Source organism: Clavelina lepadiformis, chromosome 3, assembly GCF_947623445.1.
Source record: "Clavelina lepadiformis chromosome 3, kaClaLepa1.1, whole genome shotgun sequence".
Classification (NCBI taxonomy): Eukaryota; Metazoa; Chordata; class Ascidiacea; order Aplousobranchia; family Clavelinidae; genus Clavelina; species Clavelina lepadiformis.
The window spans coordinates 4412125-4431895 of record NC_135242.1 but is presented as its reverse complement, the minus strand read 5'-3'; the positions used below and the strand labels follow the sequence as shown (position 1 = coordinate 4431895).

Sequence of the window (19771 nt, the reverse complement as noted above, 5' to 3'; positions counted from 1 at the left end):
ATCGTGTTTCAATTTGATAAATCACCGTTAATTTGTTGGAAATGAGGTTATGCCTAACAAGTCATTTGTCATGTGATTCCCTAAATGGCCAACCAACCGCTACTGCATGAGCGTGACAGACTTAAAGCGCAACCGTACAATACAAGCCGAGTATTGTTTTAAACCAGGTGTTTGCAATTAAGAACCTGCTGATTGGTTAAGCGTAATCGCGGGACGAACTGTTAATCTGTCTACCTCATGTTAATACGAAATAGGTTGATAAGGATCTAGTTTCGTAAATGGCCTTGTATGTTTTTCATACAACCCAGCCTACTTATTTGTTTCATTACTAGTTGCTTAATCAAGTTACGCACTGATTAAATTAAAGGGTGCTATTAGTTAACAAAAGGAATGTTGCAGCCATACATGGAAAAAATTTAGAAAAATGTGGCTTCATGCAAACCTACCGCTTAGGGGAGATAGAGGGCTATTAAAACCACCGACTTCCTTAATAACTGATACTGTATGACGCAACTAGATAATGACAAACTTCCAAAATAAAAGTACCTTCATTTTTTTCAAAATTTTTATCATGAGAAAGTTGTCCACGTGTATGGTCTGTCAAAGTTCATAATGTCTTTATCTTTAAGAAACACACGAACAAGGAAAGTATTGCATTTGCACAAATCAGAGAAAAGGTATGTTTCTTTTTGTCTCAATATTGGATTATAACAGATGAAATATAACTGCTTGCCGATAATCAAACAACAGTCAAAGGTCATGCGGAAATGTCACTGTTGTGGTGCTTTTGTCGGAGCCAACATAAAACAAACTTTACCAAACTAAATTTCAAAAGTTAACTTTAAAAACAATGCCTTTTATATTTTTTTGTGGAAGACATGCTGTACTCAATGCAAAGTTCATCGCCGAAACACAGTGAACATGTTTGTCCGGTAAGAGTTTTGCTTTTGCAATTGCGGAAAAGGCCATGTCAAAGGTTTATGAGAACACATTATAGCCGAGGTCAAAGCGTATAGACAATGACGATAAAGATTACGAAAAGCTGTGGGCACGCTGAAAAAAGAAACGGCCGGGAACTTGGGTTATTTTTTCTGAGTTTGAGTGCGAAGGAAACCAGCTGCAGGCTGCCTGAAGACGCCGTGAACTTATGCAAGTAATAACAAATTTTAAGCAACGCCGGTACCGTGAGAGCAAAAACACTTCCCCGACAGCCGTCGCTTTCCCGTAACGCATTGCCGGTTATGTTGCAAATAGTGAACAGAAATTTAAATTGTTTTGCCTTTTCCGGCTGCATTTTCAGCATTTTACTGTTGAGTTGCTTCCCTGTTGTTGTTATAAGATATCATAGGTCACAAGGATCACGTGATATCTTGTCGTCGACAACAATTGGTGGCCACCTTTTTCTTTTGCGATTGCTGCACAATACACTTCTTCACTATATTTAATTTACCATTTTTTGGGGATAAAATCTAGAATTGTAAGTAGTCGTATTCCACGGCGTATAAAGATATGTGCAACATCGACGATGTCACGCTCATTTTTTTGCTGAAAGTGTCTTTATTAATCGTTTACACACAATAGCAACAAGCATTTACATGACATGTCTAACGCTGGCCCCAACCACTGTATAACATCTGGTGACATTTCCGTTAAATTCAGGAAAGCAAACATCCTTTCTTTTCCTCAATCATTCACATGATTATTCACATCCCCAAACCAGGCTTACTACAAGCGTGCGCTGCTGACGTAAGCACTTTATGACATCATTCCTGTTTAAACCCGCTGGGAAACCTTTCGTGCTGATGACGTTGTAAAGTTAACGTTATGGAGATATGACGCATCTCGGCAATGAACCGAAATGTTTTCGATAGATGAGTGACAACTCGAAAATGACAAAATGCGGGGAAACAAGAGGTTTTCGTTTGTGTAAACATTTTCAAAAACTCATTTAATCATTTGCTAAAACATCCTTCAACCTCAAGTTAACCATAAAGCATTCCTTATTCAAGTTGGTTGCACCAGATTCTGCAGCAGCATTCAATCTTAATCCATTTTCCTGGCTATGCTTACAAGGCACACTAGGAAAATGCCTTTGAACTTGTATTTGTTTCTTTTCGGCAGGGTTTGGAGCTAAGTTCCCCGTAGGGCTTTCATTCTGAAAGCGTTGGCTTTGCGGTGAGGTCTTTGGAGAGCTAGCAAAGTAATTTCTTGAAAATTATCGCAAATGTTTATGTAACTTACGGCGTGAACTACTGCATAACATTCTGTTATGTTTTTGTGTTGTACATGCTTCGAGGTTTGCTAAAAGGATGCGGCATATTCATCTTGCACGTCGAACCAAACCGCAGTTTTTTTGGTAACTCTTTTAAATGAGCCTACAGCGTTCTGGATACGAACAAGGGTTTTGTGTTACGTTCCTTGTAAAAAAGGGGAAATGTTCCATTTCAGTGGTCCCTATTCATAAAAAAACAAAATTTGTGGCAACAACACAAAAGTATATTGACATCCTGGTTAGAATTGATGTATAGGGATCAGTTCCTCTGAGACTCTTAAATTGACAAACCTTCAAATCATCGACCTGTTATTGTTAAGATGTATTTACGATGCCTTTTAACTTAAATCTTTTGAACGTCCTTTAAAGAAACTTTTAATAATAATAATCGGAGAAAATGTATTTGTTGGTGTTTTACCGCTTGCTTACGAAGGGTTTACGTTTTAGAATTTCAAGGTCCACAAATTGGCGTTTCCTTCAAGTTCACTGTAATGGAAATGGCTCTAGCAAAAATCTTTCAACTCGACATTTCTCAAACAACCGTAACACTTAGCAAAGCTTGGCAGTAAGGCCAAACTGCTTACGGCAAGATGTATGGTTCGTCTGGCAGTTGAGTCATTTGATATGAGCTTGGCTAAAGAAAGAAAACGTATGGCCAAGGCATAGTAGTTCGAAAATGAAAACAGAAACTTCATAAATTTAATAACAAAATGGTGCGTCTACAAAGCCGGCGCATAGTTTTTGGAAGGATGTTTCGAATTACTTGAAATCCTCGTTTAAACAGCCAACGACTTCCCGAGAACACTCACCAAAACCATTTTCTACACATTAAGCAGAAAGCACTTCAAGGCTGGTTTGGGAATTGGGAGATTTACGCCAGACACAGCACTGAGTATATTGCGAATTGCATTACAGGCCTGCCCTTGTGGTGTGTCAGTAAACTGCTCATGTCCGTAATTAATCTCGCCGACAATAAGATCGATTGTAAATAAGTGTTTACAACGAAACATAACTGTCGGGAACTTCCCTTCGACGTCATAATTCATCAAATTCGTTACCAGCACAGCACGCAATACGCGTAGGTGCTGACGCACGCAAAGCACTCACGTATCCAATTTCAATAAACTAACTTTATGATAATGAACGCACCGTCAGTGAACGTTATGAGTAACGAATGATGATCTTAGAAACAACTGCTAGTTTGCTGTCTACAGCTGCTCACATGTTGACATTCCGTCCAAACACTTATGGACGCCACGCCACCACACAAGTCAAGGCAGTAAAAACCCAATTGTTTTAACGTTTTGCTGTTTTAACAGGCGTAAAGTTGGTTGCTATAGTAACCTGTTTTCTTACTAAAATTACTTATTCAAAACGTGAATATGGCTTGGCTACCCGTTCTGTAATTTTTTATTGGTTGTTTTTTTTTTCAGACAAAGTTAGTCAAATACTATATTAATTATAATTATTTCTCAACTTATTTCTGATAAAAGTTGGTGAACGATAACGAATAATCAACTTCACGCCGATTGAGGTAAAAATCGTGTTCATAAGGACTGCTTTACGCGGCTACAGCGGTAGGAAGCCTTAAATTACATTGTAATTAATAATGCCGAAGTAATTCACGACGGCTGGTACAAAGTCACATGTTTCAGAGGCTTAACAAACCGTGCTTCTATAAGCGGATTGTTAAGCCGCCAACAAATCCATTTGAAAGGAAGTCTTTGCTTCCGATTAACGCTGAAATTTTTTGTGGCGTTGAATTCCCCTGATCTGCGACCACGTTTATTACATGTTACAAACCATTGAGGTATAATGAAAGAGTTCGTTATGCTTAGGAGCCGTACATAAACCTTATTGGACAACCACACAGAACGCCGCAATCTTTCACTGTGGGTTGCCCCAAAGAACAGAGTTGGCAGAGTTGCGGTCTGGATGTGTTTTAGAATCGAAATGTTCCCATTTTTGAAGATGATTTCTGTTGTAAGGGGTATCTGTTGCGACAACGGGGTACACGACCTGGTTAACTAAGTGTCTTTTGAAAGTTAATAGCATTTATAGTTTCACTTTTAACTTTACGCCACCTTTGTGACTCACGTATGAAGCGACACTGATACGTCTTTGTTACCTTATCGTGAGAAGACAAAGCAAAAGATTCTGGACATATTCATGCCAGGTCGGGGGAAAAGTTTTGGAGTATATTGTCTAGATTTCAAGAAACAAAAACCGGCGCTTTGTGCGATCAAAAATGGGAAGAAATTGAAGAAAATGCAAGATCACAAACCTGGGATTGTAAACGTCAAGTGGTTTTATGTCAGACCAGACTTTGGACATTGTCTCCATGGGTAAAAGATATCCCGTGTCTCAGCTTTATGTAAAGTCACCAAGCATCAAGTGACACCTAGTTGCTTTATGTTTGTTCACTTGCCATTACATTAAGTAAGAAACTCTTACACGCCAGATTCTTGCGGACCTCGAAATTTCCTTTTAAGAAGGTCTGGACAAGGGCAAGTGCGATTAAGTGATCATTTTTGAGATCACATACATGTCCTGTTGCTTGAAATTTCACGTTGTTGTTTTAAGATGATCGTATATCACTTGGTCTATATACCAATAAGACAGTTAAGTGATTAGTTTAATTAATATTGGCTGTGCTGCTGGATAACGTTGACCAGTTCAGTGCACAAAGGCAGCTAGCACAGATTACTAATAGTCGTTTTAACTGCTGTGACTAATGCCGTTATGCTAAATTATTCTTGTATAGCTTCTAACGGCACGACCAAACACTACAACGACAAAACTCAAAGCGTTCTGGATCAACTGCAAAAAAAATCATAGATTTGGTCATAACTTGATTGAAGGACTGAAATTTTCTTGCGAGGTGGCATTTACCTGACTCCGCTTGACCGGTGAGTTTCTCCTAAATCGGTCCCGTTGGGATGCCAGCTGATGTGCGGAATGAATCATTTCTTAATCACTGCCCAGCCGGCTCCAGAGAGGTTCAAACTATTCTTTAAATGAAAGGAAATAAATCAGTACCACACGTCACCTGAAAGATTAAAAAAGTAAACGATTATTCCATCATTATTAAAGGTATGTTTGATTGGCTGGTACAAATACCTTTGACTGGTAAGACAAAATTAAAAAATCTTTTTACAGAAATGAAATTTTCCGCTTCAAGACAACGACAAAAATTTTTATTTTAATAGTAGCTTTTAAAACCTACCGTAAGTATTGTAATCTCCTTAACATCATTGGGGAACACGTCATGGACACTTAACTTTCACACCATTGCACCAGTTAGCATTAAACGAAGCAATTGCATTAATTTAAAAGAAACAAATTTGACCATGAACTTACTAACTAACTTAATTTTGCCACAATATCACAACAAATATGTGTGGTTGCAACATTTTACTCAAGTTGAAAAAATACGTTTCACAACCTTGCAGCATCGGTTCTCTATACATTAGAAAAAATGTTGTATGGACAATTAAACACATAATGCCCATCTTGGAGATCAAATGTTTCGCTTCTCACTTAGGGTGGCAAAAGAAGGAGTTGATTCGACCGATAGACGATATTTTATACCAGATATCGATTCCTGCTATGTCTTGGACGTAATCAGAACCGTCAAAGCAAACACCGTCTTGCAAGGAATATCGGTAGCATAGTGGGCGTTATTATTTCAGACGATCAATGATAATTTATTTACTTCCTTTGCTCATGTTCTTTAAAGTTTACAAAACACGAAAAAAGCCAAAAGAGCCAAAAGCTACCGAACGCGGCGTTAAGGGTAACACAAACCGGTTGGCATTGTCAGCCAGATTGAAAATTCGTCGGCATTCAGCAATCGGACACCGCGAAAATTGATTAGCGGCAGGTTGTTGGATTGTTTTTTGGTAAACCGCGAACATGAAATGGACCTAACGCTTAAGATTTCTCCGCAGGTCGGCCTTTCATCGCCTTCTGCCTTTTTAAAGATTAGTTGAATCACTTTACTCCACGTATAATTGTCTTCGAGTTTTAAAAGCAAATCGGGTCTTCCGCGTTGTAATCCTACACGCGCCTTATCGCAAACACAAACCGGTATCCATTGCTTAAACGACCCAGGGGTCTTTTGTGTCGAAAAAGTGGGAGATTTGGCTCATAAGCGTCCCTCAAAAGATCTCGGTTTTCAGACCGATGCGCCATAATGATCATTGTCTAATTATCTAATGACTTCCCCAGACTGATAAGAGGAGCCAAAGATGCAGATGACCGTTAAGCACGCTCGGATGGCAGAAGATGTGCCAAAATTCGGAGCCGTAAAGCTCCAAGACTCATCAAGATAAAACCTTCCGGGCATTTGCTAAGACGACAAAATCTAATTAGTAATGCATACCGCTCCAGACCTTGGGCGTTTTTTTTGCGGATCATTGCCTGCGTGCCGGTGTCTGAGGACGCACATTGGACTGATTAGACACAGATTTTACAATATAGGTTTCTCGATAATTGTATTTCCCCACCCACAACGTGTTTTGGACTTGAGATGTGTTTTTTTGTCTAAAGTTGGGGTCATTTAACGCTGTCCGCCCGTGGCCTGAGTCACCTGCCATTTGTTATAAAGATGTATAGGTCATATATTACCTTAATACACTCAACAATATTTTCCAAATATTTAGGTGAGGATCGAGAGCTTTACGCACAATGAAATGTTTTCCCGAATTTATTTATCTGGAAAGCAGACAGCGTAGATTTGAACAACAAGTACTGGGCTAAGTCGGCGCTAATAGATGAGATAAGGGTTCGCCGGTTGCTAGTAACAACATCGCGGTAAAATCCGTATGTCGGTAAACTTGTACTTTCAAAGCATCGGAATGCGGCCATTACGTATTTTGTTTTGCACAACTTCAAGCCCCCAGCCGGTGCATGTTTCGAAACATCCATAAAGATTTTCTTTTCTCCTATACCCTGATGAATTGGCGATGTCTTTTGGTGATAATTTAACCTCTACCCTTATAAAATTTACACCGGAAAATTTATTAACTTTTTTCGTATCTTCACTTGTGGAGATGTGTTTACAATTTGAGTGACTAACACTGATTACGTAACAGCCACTGTTGCCTATAATGTTACTACAACAAAGCACTTGAATTAAATTGAATACAAATTTAATTGAATACAAACTTACATTAAGAGCCATTTAATGGAAGCCTTTTTCTACAATTTTGTTGTGTCCTCATAGAGTGCCGATTTATCACAAAAAGTCACAATTAAAATGCCTTTTCAAAAGTCTTTCTTTGTCTTGTAAAGATTTTACCCAACCCAACACAGCGTTGCCGCTAATCGATTCTCCAAGCTTACTGTACAGTAACTACAAATGAGATGTCGATGTGCCAAAAGGATAGTCGATGGGCGTTTGTGTAAGTGGGAATGTCATAGCATAACTAAAGTGCCAAAGTCTCTTTAAAGTGGCTTGGTGGCCATACTTTTTATTAAAACTTGCTTCCGGCAAACCAATAAACTCTAAGTTAGCGCTTGCAACTGGTGCCAGATCTGAAAACCATAATTGGAACCTTTGTCGAACTTTAATGCTCTTTTGAGTTAATCGGCGACGTGCAAAACCACAAATACAAGATTTATCTGAATAAATTTCCACAACTATCAGAATGAATCAACTGAAATTTTTTAAGTCCATTAAAGTGCACGATTTTTGGAACGTACTTAAAATATCTTCTTTTTTGAAACACTCAACCTGTCCAGTGTGTAAGAAGTGGAAGAAGTATTCAAATTCAATACAAGTTTCAAATTCCAGTACTGCCTGATCATAGAAATAAAATATTAAAAAAGCGAAATTTTGTGGTCGAATTTAAGGAGAAATTAATCTTCGGCAAATTTCCAAGTGAATATGCTCACGACCAAGGAAAGCAACGCGATCATTTTCTATAGGTGGCGCTAGTACATAACAGTCTAACATGGCGTTTGAGTTCTTGGCAGCAGTGACTGTGTGGCTAAAAGGTGGTTCAACTGTAAACCTATATCGAGTTGTCAACACAAACAATAAAATCTTTGATAGACGTATATGCTGGTTTTTCATAATAACTTTCCCGAAGCGCACTGCACAGTAACATGGTTTAGTTTTGTCAGCTATACGTTTCAGACTGTGCTATACGACTAAGTCTGAGAGTGTTGAAGGTGACTATAGTAATCAGCGATATAAATACAACTTTATTAAATTTAACCGGGACCATGTAAATACCGGCTGATCAATACCGACCACCCAAATATAAAGCTCCATCATCCCATCTTGTCAGATGACAGATTTAGCGCACACAAACGCAGGAACGTTAGGTTAAAAACTTTGGATACAAGCAAACAGTCGTAGCTAGCCTATAAATCACAGATTTTAATGGGAAGTCTAAAGTTTTATAGTCTTGGTCTAGACGCCTCAAATTGTTCGGAACGATCTGTTACAATTTATGTGTTTCCTAAGGCGGTATATTTTGCAGTTACGTGCTTCAAAGAGGCTTATTTTAGCTTGATTGAATCAAAATTTAATCGTTTACAAAAACTAAATATTGTTTAGTTTGTTGTTTGTTTTTGTTGTCAATTTAACGTGGTATATCCGTATATAGTAATATTTACCTGTCAGTTTGTTTCAAGGCTATAGCATAGCTAAAATGGCTAACTGCCCGCTTTCATATGTCTATTTTCATTCAGAGGAAATTCAAGACCACTCACAATTTATCAAAGCACATAGTTGTTTGTGTGGATGTTGTAAAAAGTGATATAGTGCGTATAAAACTCGAGCAATGCTTGAAAGTGAACAAGGTGACGTCATTAGAAAAATATTTAACGTCAAAAAGAGACCTTATTAATTCTATCTTACTCATTCGTTTTGATCTTCAGCTATTAGTCTGAAATTAAAATGGAGCAAATTTTCCAAACTTTTTGTGCACACTTTGACTAACTTTTTGTTAATTTCTTTTAAAGCGGCGAGCCTTAGTTTTAAATAAACGATCTTAAATTTCATAATTAATCAACATTTACCTACAGCCTTTTGTTAGCGAAGAAATCACACAAAATCCCCTTGTTAAGACGAGGGCAATCAGTAAGGGTAAAAAAGCGTTAAACTCGACTGACCCTTAGGTTAATGCGACCAGATCTCGGCGTTTGTGGGCATCTTAGAGGATTTTGTGGTCGGCAAAACTCAAGTCGGGTTGATACTTAACGGTGATGAAATACCTTGTCAAATCAGATAAGGTTTCAAAATAACAACAAACCAACAGAGCCAGAGGGCCCGGACTACTCGAACTGTGTCTTTTGAAACCGCAGCGAAAACAAACAATATAAGTGGCCGTTTTATTGGAAAAACTGGCCCAAACGAGGAGTAATTTTCCTAATTATTGAACTAATAACAAACGCTTTCCTGATGGTTATCAATTTAATAATTGTAGCAAATATTTTCAGAATAAAATTGAAGAAAATTAATATATATACATTTAATAAAGCGAAGTGGTTTAATAAATAAAGTAGAAATTTTAAGCTAGCTTTTGAATCGCCGATCATAAGACAGCAGGGAAGAAAGTTTAAAAGAGGCAAAAAGTCCATTTTTTTCGTAAACAACGTCTATCAACTAAACGTCGGAAAAGCGAAAACAATAACATGACGTCATCAATGATCAAAACAACGTTTCAATACTTTACTACGGTTGGCGACAAGGATCCCCTATTTGCTTTATAAAGCGTTCCTGTTAATTCCACGGGCACCTGGTAAACACGAACAACCGTTCCCGCTAAACGTACTTTGTTTTGTTTTTTCCAACGGTTTTAAGTCGATCTGCCCAAGGTGAATAGTTTGAGCCAGAGTCTTACGACTGTGGCACTTAAGCAATCATAGAAATCTAAATGAATTGTTCTCGGTTTGACAAAGGTGCCTGAGGTTTTGTCGAAATTCGGTTGAAAACGTTTAAATGCTCTCACTAAAACGCTGACCCCGGTTCGAATCTTATTGTTCAATTGTCCGCGTCTTAATTGTCAAAAGTCGGCAGAGATTCGATTTCGTGTCTTGATGATTGTCTAAAGTGCCCGCCAATAAAATGTCTCTATTGTGGAGCCACACTGTTGTGTAATTGAAGAAAAATAATAGTAAATAGACGAAGCATTTCGCGCCGTTTTCTGCTTTTCTTATAGAGCGAGTGACTTAATCAAAGAACCATCTCACGGATTTTAACATAACCCAATTAACCACGTCTCCATTTAAGGTGCCCAGAATCTCGTACCATCAACAGAGGCATCAACGGTTGCATTCTCAAGATATTTGTGCAAGCTTTAAATGCCCAGACATTTCTCGCCGTGGGGTAGCTTCTATAGGGGATTCTACCTACCAAAGCGTTTACAAATCTTTAATCAATAAGCTAGTAAAGTAATTACAGCGAACAGAATGTCAGATATAACTCTGCTGCAAACATCGATCAATAAACGTTAGCAATGACTATTTTTGAAGTTCATGAAGAACTTATAAGTCGATGCGAGCTAACCGAACTTGCCCAAGATCGTTCCAAGGTCTACTCTAAAGCATACACAAACGCACTTGAATTTCGGCTTCGTACTTACAGACGAGATGTAAACAACAGGACTAGTCTGTCCCGGCATAGCACAGAGAACAAGGCCTAAAACTTGGACGGATAAACGACAATCGGCACCAACAATTGTGAAAATACGACGTGGGAATACGCCCGACGACCGTTCACACATATTGAGTTGAGGTGTTGTTTAGATGTGGCACCTATTGTTTTAAAGCCTAGTTTTGTGTTCCCGCCTAAACGGCTGAATAAAACACCATCTCATTTTGAACTGTATAAAGGGTACAGCATGGAGAAAGAGAGCCTATACAACATTTTACAGATTGCGTAAATTTCCATTCAAATTGTGTATGATCGAGCAAGGCTTATGCAAACAAGACTATTAACAACCTTAAGTAAATAATATGGTCATCTACACACTTCAATGATTTTCATCAAATAGGTTTAAGTGGGTGTCGAATTTTGGACAATATTGACACCGGAGGAATTGAAAGCAATGGGAGATTTGCTCGGCTGTCATATTTTTCATCTCAATTCAGCTACATTTTTCAATTAGATTTTTTGTCTCCCACGGCAAGTTTGTTAAACGTCGAATTTAAAAACCAACAACCGTAACTGACAATTATCGACGGCAATCGCGTCTAATTGTATCGAACTTGGAGTTTGTGCATACAAGTGAAAAAACACCTTAATATGATTGCAATTCACTCTTTGATCTTATGTGTGCGCGTAATAAGTCTATGAGCCAACAAATATTGTAGCAAAAGTGGGTCTAATCGAAAACACGCTAACTAAAGACGTAAAAATGCCCTAAAATTGATTTAGCAGTAAGTGCACTGACATGCTGTACGATACAGGACACAACGAGTATAATGAAAAAAAAAATATAACAAAATGATTACAAGAATCGAGTGCCATAACAAATGGCCTTTCAAACACTTACGCAAAAAGCTAGGAATGAAACCTTTCATATGTTGACAGGTGTAGTGTAGTAACTGGTATTCAGCAGTTCTTGGAAAGAAGTGCCGCGCAAAAGAACTGGCTTATGGTGATTGGCTTAGCGCGTACTACGTTTTCCTATTTGGAACAATTCCCCCATTGAAGCTACACGGAACTGCGTCAGGTTACCGATACCATGCAACTGGCTCCGTTTGTTTCGTTTTGCCAGCCTGAGGGCTGTGGGCTGTGGGCTGTTTAGACTGTTGTGGGCCGGCATATACTCACACTCTAAACTTAGCTGCTACAGCGGCCCTCGCATTCGAAAATAGTAACTCGACACGGTTGTAGTGCGATTCAAAGTTTGGTTAGGAAGGAAATCACGTTTTCCTTGGACTATAATTAAATTTCCAAACTGCTGTGTGGTTAACCATGCAAAATATACCCAGCTTGCCGTGGACTTTGGGAACACTTGATAAGTTGTTCCAAGAACATTGGCAAGTCTCCATGCACCGTCGTCATGTGGGTCAAATTATATACGCCGCTTCCCCCTAAACAATAGGCATTGTCAAACTACTTCAGTGCTGAGACTGTAACATAACCTAATTAATCAATAGCATAAGGACCAACTTTAAAAATAATCGCTACACACAATTTTATCAGACACTACAACGAGTTCAAAGCAAAACCACCTCCAGAAACACACTTGTGGTGCAATATTTTTCGTCAGACGCCATAAAAGATGGCGAGATGACATGCAAATAGCTCTTGCTCGAACATGTTCAGCCTGACAACGCTGAAGAAAAAGTTCACGACTTTTGTACATGCAGTTATCTCGTATTTATGTGCAACAAATGGTGGTTCTGCAGCGACCCAGCAAGAACACACACCGGGAAGGTGTCGAAACCCGACTTGACCTTTTCCAAAGTTGCGCTTCAAGTAAAAACGTTGGCAGGTGCAAAGCGCAAATTTTTTAGGTAAATTCTTCTGCCTGTAAATGTCAGAAAAGTAAACCGTATTTGTGCGATAATTTCTTCACTCGTCTTAGAGGCCAAGTTCATGACACGTCATATTGGTAACAACTAAGGCAAAGCTGGGTATAAAGGGTGAAATACTGCTAGGAATAGCAGAACGATACCGCTTCACAAAAAAGCGTTGACGGAAGGCAGTTTTGAATTGACAAATGCATTGCCGATAACCCATAAAAACGGCCAAAGAAAAATGCTTTTAGGATAGCTGTTGAGCAATTACATTTACCTCTGCTATTTTATAATGATGACAACATCCATCATGTTGGATCGTATTATCGAAAATAGAAGAACATAGAAAGATAAATTTTAATTTCGACCATATTACAAACTAGTCAACGATAAACAGCAAAGCCTCATTTTCTCAACGTCACTCGGTGTTTACCAAGAACAAGTCTGAGTTACTAAGAAGTCGCCCACCTGGACACCTTACGAAATTTTGTTTGTAAAAGATTGTAAAGCAAACCGTTCGGGAATGCAGACCTTCTTTGATAAAGTAATAAATTTAATGAAATCTGCTTAGTTTACAGTGTTTCGTGTGACAAAACTTCGATATCGTTTGTTGAACGTTTGTTGAACTCGGGTCGCGGAATGCAGAACAGTGTAAGAAAATCGAGTTTCGAACAAACACTGAAGCGGACGTCACTTTTGCCTTAACCTTCTTATAGGAAATACCTCAGACTTTGGAATGGCGAGAAATACGAGAGGTCGTATATAAAAGTATCGTTATGCAAATGACTATAATTTATTGTTCATTTGACATTGATTGAAGGAGGTGGGATCCGTCTTAAAACAATTTAGAAGGAAGGGAAAGGTATTACGTGGAATCCGATCTGTTATTGTATTGCGGCTCGTTGTCGGTCGATGCGACGCGACTATAGACTATACTCTGCGCACTTTAACTTCAACTTATAGACTTCAATGGTTTTACGTCAGTAGCTGTTTTTGAGGCAAGATCTCAAAATCGAAAAAACAACCAACGCATAACGAGTACTGGGTTGCATTCATGTATGCTTGCAAAGTGCTTGCTCCTGCTAAGTGTAATCATGCGAACTGCTAACCAACATCTGCAGAAAGAAACAAACCAAAAGTTGATGTAACTTGGCCCTCACAGGGAAAGGTCAGGCAAGAAATGATATCTTTCGTACTTGTCTCTGTATAAGACATGCGCATGCTTCCACCCAAACGCGCGAAGGTGGATAGCCCGGTTTCTTGAACTTAGCAAAGTTTCAAGGTATTTTACGAAACGCAGTTTCTCCTTGTACAATGTCGGATGTTTTCTGCATGCTTTGTTCCGTCATAACGGGCGCAAATATTTGACGATACGTCACCCGTTACAAGAATGCAACGAAAGAGTCGTCCCACGCTTTTAAATATAAGCAAGTTTCACACGCAAAATCCCGTTGTTTATGTACAATATTGTGCACAGTCTTCCCAACGCCTTATAACTGGGTTACAGAAGGTTGGGTTGACCCCCGAAAAAGGGGTCATTCACAACCCAGGTTTCTGAAGTAGGGTTAAGACTCTCTCGAAACGTGAACGACCCCTTCCATATTACCGTTTGTTTTTAGAATGCTGCCAACACTTTACAAGTTAATCGAGTGCGCAAAGCAGTAGCAAAGTCAACGAATTACGAATGATGACGTTTCCTTTTTCACCTTTCAAACTAGGAAATTGGCATCTTTTCCCAATGGGTTCCCTTCACATTTGATGATTTATCTTCAAAAAACAAAATTCCATCGATATGACTATGGTACCTTTGTGCCCCTACTTCCATGCAAAGAAAACACACGGACGTAGGTCCCTCGGGCAAACGTCACTATACTACACGTGTGACATCATGCGAAGTACCGGTAAATATTAATACAATGGGAATTTGTTTGTGAACTTGAACGACGGATACCGTTTGTTATTCTACTACGACATTCGTATCAGCATTGCAGTTTTCGAAATGTTTAGTCTCGGGGACTTTGCCCTGAAAAGAAAGTTAGGTTTCATTTGCACTAAAAAAGGCATGTACTGGGAGTCAAGATAGCGAAAAGCAAAATCAACTTTCTATCCTGTCAAAACTCGTTTTGGCTCAGACTTGGTATCCGAACCTGTGCAAACTGACGTAATATGACAGAATGATCGCTCAGTCGGTGACACAAGAAAATCCGAGTCCAAACTGATAGTTGTAGGTACAGGTCATTTCGGCGCTTAACTGCTACACTACCTAAATATAGTATCGACACAAGACCGTTATTAAAGTGTTGAAGGTCCAATTTGCTGCGATAGAACGTTTCTTGACAAATTACAAACAAAACTCTCGCAAAAAAATAAAAAATTAACGTAAAGTTGTGATTTTTGGTTTTGTAGATAAAATTTTATTTCATTTATATTATTCGCTTATTAGTGTTTGGCGTTTAAAATATCAAGGCGCTATTTTCATAGCAACTGTGAAATAGCGGCACGCCTCAACCGTCATCAAAAATCGCGGCTCCACTCGACGATCTTGAAAAAACTCGGGCGCTTTGTCGAGTAAACGTGCCCGGACACGACGACAGATTTGCTCTTAAATAACAGATGAAGCGAGATTTTGCATGGAGTTTCGTTGGCAATTATTAAAGCGTATATTTACTTTATTGTTTTTCTGTAATCTATTTTTACCCGACGCTGTAAACAAAATTTTAAACTTCACAAAGACAGGTTCAGACTTGAGCTGTGGAATCCTACTTGCGGTATAGGGTTAAGTTGGGTCAATAAATGAATTTTAAATAAGTTGAAACACCGCGTCTATTTAAGACGAATTTTCAAGTCGGAATTTATCCTCATTTTCGGAAGAAAACGCCTACTTGGAGCAAGGTGTTACACGGTTTAATCCTATCTAAGCTATGCTGACGTTGTAAGCTAAATTTTTAAAGAAATCATCATAGGAAAATTGTGGGCTGAAAAGAAAAAAAGAAGGTTTCCAGTAAAGGATTTGTGCGTCACTCCATCACTGTCTTAGATGCACTTTATCGGACAATCGGAACATGACACACAATTTTGCCGGAAAATATCCGGCAAATTTAATTCCCCATAAGCTAATAAAAGAAATCAAACTCCGCTCTCCAACTGCTTCCGTGGGTCAACGCACCAAAAACTAATAACTCGCATTTTTCGGAAAATGTCTGGAAAACACCAAAAAGTCAAAAAAATTCCAAGATTTTCATTAATATTTAACGACCTAAGCAACAAACACGGTGAGTAATAAATGTGATGTTTTACATGGACCCAAAAATTAACAATAAATAAAAACCCAGATTCACTTTGTCCTGTGAATGCGCAACATACGATTTATTGCAACCATGAGGATTTACTGCGGTGTTAATTATATAATATCTATTTCTGTTATCACCATTACAAATTAACCATTATTGCCAATAAACCATTTATGATTATTTAATCCCTCAGTCTGGTCTTAATAACCTTTGCTCGGTTTATTATGCACTTAAGTGACGTCACGCAATGGTAATTTATTCAAGGAGAATGACGTAAGAAACAGAAAGAAGGCAAAAGGCCCGTGAAGGGATTAAAGTTCAACAAAATCATTTCGACCCATTTGCAAGTTGTCCTGCTAAAGACTAATTCACGTTCATACCGAAAAACGTCTATGCAGCAAGTTATATTGCGGTTTAAACAGCTTAGTGTGACCACAAAATCATGATATATTCGTTCTATTATAAGAATTCCTTTATTTGTCTGCGGGCTTGAATGTAATTTATCGTGGCTAAAAGCACACTTAATCGCAGGTTAATCTCATATTGTCAGACTTTAATCACACAAGATAGACTTTGTTTAAGCTGGGAGATTAGGCCGTTATGTAAACCTTAGGATGTGCGTGCATCGCACAGATCACGGAAACCGGCTTTATCCGGTTAGAACAAACCTTGCTCTGCCCTCCGTACGCAATCATGATTATAACTTACGAAATATTAAGCGTTTCAATTTAGATGGAAAGCTGCGCAATTGCGTTGTCTTTCTAACATTAAAAAGTTTGTTAACGCTTTTTGTTGGGTACTTCATGTACTTTACAGCAATGTCGAAACTTATGAAAGCATCGATAAACGGCTGCTAAAATGATTATCATCTTATCGTCTTGTTATCGCAGAAGAAAACACTGACGTTGCAAAATTGGATGAGATCTCTGACCAAATTGGAGATCGTTTGGCAACAGTGTAATCAGAAACACATGCGTTCCTAAAACATAAATTGCTTGTTGTGTAATGTTATATAACAAGTTCACGTAACTTTACCCCGTATCTGCTACAAGCTGCAGTAAACCCTTTTCCTGTCTAAAGACGGTTTCGAAATTTACGGTCAAAGGTGATTTATCCAAATATTTAGGAACGGATAACCAAACAAACGTCAGCTAATTAACGTTAAAGGCTGCTGCAAAGTTTGTGCACGTAACCGCTTACTTTGGATCATAGTGTCTGAATAGGGGGATCTTTTAGGATACCTTATAAGGGTCGTGTAATGTACAGTACATTATATACTTGTTGACATAAGACATAGATTATTGCGTAGATCATAACCGGCTAGTTTCCTTGTTAACATATGTCCTGTCCAGCAGCCTAGACGACGGCATTGCCTTTGCATTTCGCTTTGACCGGCGAATAACCCCGTTTCTGCACCGCCCAAAAGTCCTTCAGAGAACTTAAACCGACGGACATTTCGTAATGGCGAGATAAAAAAGTCTTCTCTCTTTTCTCTTGCAAAGAGCTCTCAGCCAGCTAAGCTATGGAAGGAATGCAGAGAGATATCGCCACTTCGCCGTCCTTCAACAAAAGCGTTATAGCAGCTTTTAAATCATTTCCTTCCCAGTTAAACAAACGCCAAAATACCGAGCCGCTTTTCCCGTGTGTTTCCCACCGCTCTACGTGCGTTAGATTTTTCTCGGGAGGGCCGCCGAAATTATCTGGAAATTTTCCACCTGTTTTGACTTGAAAAATTGCGCTGCATTCAACGATGACCGTTTTGCAAATTCTAACGATAAAACAAACGTTTTATTGTACTTGCTATGCGGTTCGATGTCATGTCGTACTTGAAGTCCAGCTAAGGAAAAGCTGTTGAAATCCTTTTAAAAGATTTGCGGTTAACAAGTCTCCTGTAATGTCCAGTGGCACGAATGCAACTTGCAGCATTAGCGCTTCGAAATTGTCACGTGATTGCTCATTAATTTCCTTTGCATTTCTACATTGCGATTTTTGCACCAATAACTAGTTGTTTAAAACTTGGTAAACGGTGGTGGGTGGTGTTAGTGCCCAGTGGTTGCTGCAATTTGCAAACCTGAGCCCTGGGAATTCCGCCGACACAACCAGGGCAAAACGTCGACCAACTTTCTAATACCAATATAGAACAAAAACTGAAGGCCATAATAAAGATTGTGCATAAGTTAGTCATACTATAGTGACCTACAACAGCAAACTCCATCTAATTTATCATTTTTATCTGGCACTGGCAGGGGGTTTAAATAAGCCACATCATGTCTCATGTCGCTTTTTCGACACAAGCAGGTCATTTAAAGATTTTAAACCCATTTTATTATCACGAATTTAAACCGCCTTCTTTCATCTCATAACAGACCGTCGGTTTTGGCCGTTATTTAAACATGAATTTTGCTTTTATTTTTACTTCGCTTCAGATTTCGATCAAAACATCAAAATCTAGTCTTCTTTTTGTTTTGCTCGGCCCGCGCGGGGAAAATGGGCGGAAAATGGAATAAGGTTTGGCCCCGAGGTCACCATCAAAGACCCGTCCACAGCTTGACTTCTTCCTTATCACGGCGCGGTCACGAAAATACATGTCTAGACGGTTGCGTCAGTCGGGGTGGTCGCATTTTACATTTCTTAACTGAGCTGCAATTACTTGCGAGTCATTTTAGCCATCAGTTGGATTGCATTGTCTCCATATAAACGCAGGAAATCGACTTCCCATTGGCCCAAACCCGCACCAATAGCACCGGTGAAGATATCCTTATCAGTACAGTTGCATCTCCTATAAGCAGTGACGTGATTGTGACTTCAAAACTTGTCACCGTTGACGTAATCGCAGGTGATCACAGCATACCTGTTTGTACGACTCTGCATGTCTTTTGATGAGCAAGATAAAATGCCAACGATATCTTCATATCTAAGATTATTTTTAGCTTCTTTGTCAACCCCAAAAACAAGTTTGAACTCAAAGGAAGTGCGAAAACAACAACTTCAGCTGACAAAAACTGTTCCCAGTTTGCACCTTTCGTCACGTGACAACTAACGAACCAATTAGCGATCTTGAAATGTGACCTTGGCAGAACATTAAGGCGACTAAAACTGCATTCAACTCGCCAGGCTAAAAAGGCAACCAGTAATAATTTGTAATATTTTCCAAGGCATTGTTTGAAGACACCTTGAATATCTTGAATGTCTGGCATTCCAAACGCCGTGGCAAACATATAGTTGTATAACTGTATTTGTACAAATTACAAATTATGCACCCATTTGCCAGGCGTGGTAAAGTTTGTGCTCACGGTGGGCAACGTAGGCCGGATCAAGACCTGCAAGGCATATGAAACAATTTCTGAAAACTTGAACTTTAGAAACGGTATTGGTTTCCTTCGCAGAAACAACTTGGAAAAAGTACAAGCACCTGTCAGTCAGTAAACGCTATGACTGATAAAAGCAAAACGAGTAAATGAGATTGATGCGTCAATGCTACGCTCATTATAACGTTGAAGTATGCGAGACCATTTATAAGGTAGATAACTTATGATATAAGTTGGTTAGTTGGTCCAAGTTCGTCCCCGAAACCGTGACCTACGGTCGACATGTATATCTCAAGCGCCCTCAGCAATCAATAGTAGATAAAAAAGAAAAGGATTTAAGCTTGGTCATTGAGCGTACGTCCCGGCATCTACTTTGGGACCGTCAATTGTTTGGAGTGGCGCAAACATTTTTCATGATA

General features: G+C 39.0%; 1 long non-coding RNA gene across 2 annotated transcripts; it reads right to left on the bottom strand.

Moving 5' to 3' along the window:
• Positions 1 to 1610: 1610 nt before the first annotated feature.
• LOC143450650 (uncharacterized) lies at positions 1611 to 12787 on the bottom strand. Of its 2 annotated transcripts, XR_013114755.1 has the most exons (4): positions 12467 to 12787; positions 12220 to 12325; positions 5165 to 5321; positions 1611 to 5092 (listed from the first exon to the last, which is right to left on the bottom strand). It is a non-coding gene; the product is annotated as an uncharacterized LOC143450650 (long non-coding RNA). The 2 variants fall into 2 exon arrangements; XR_013114754.1 differs by having other exon boundaries at positions 12220 to 12787.
• Positions 12788 to 19771: the final 6984 nt, after the last annotated feature.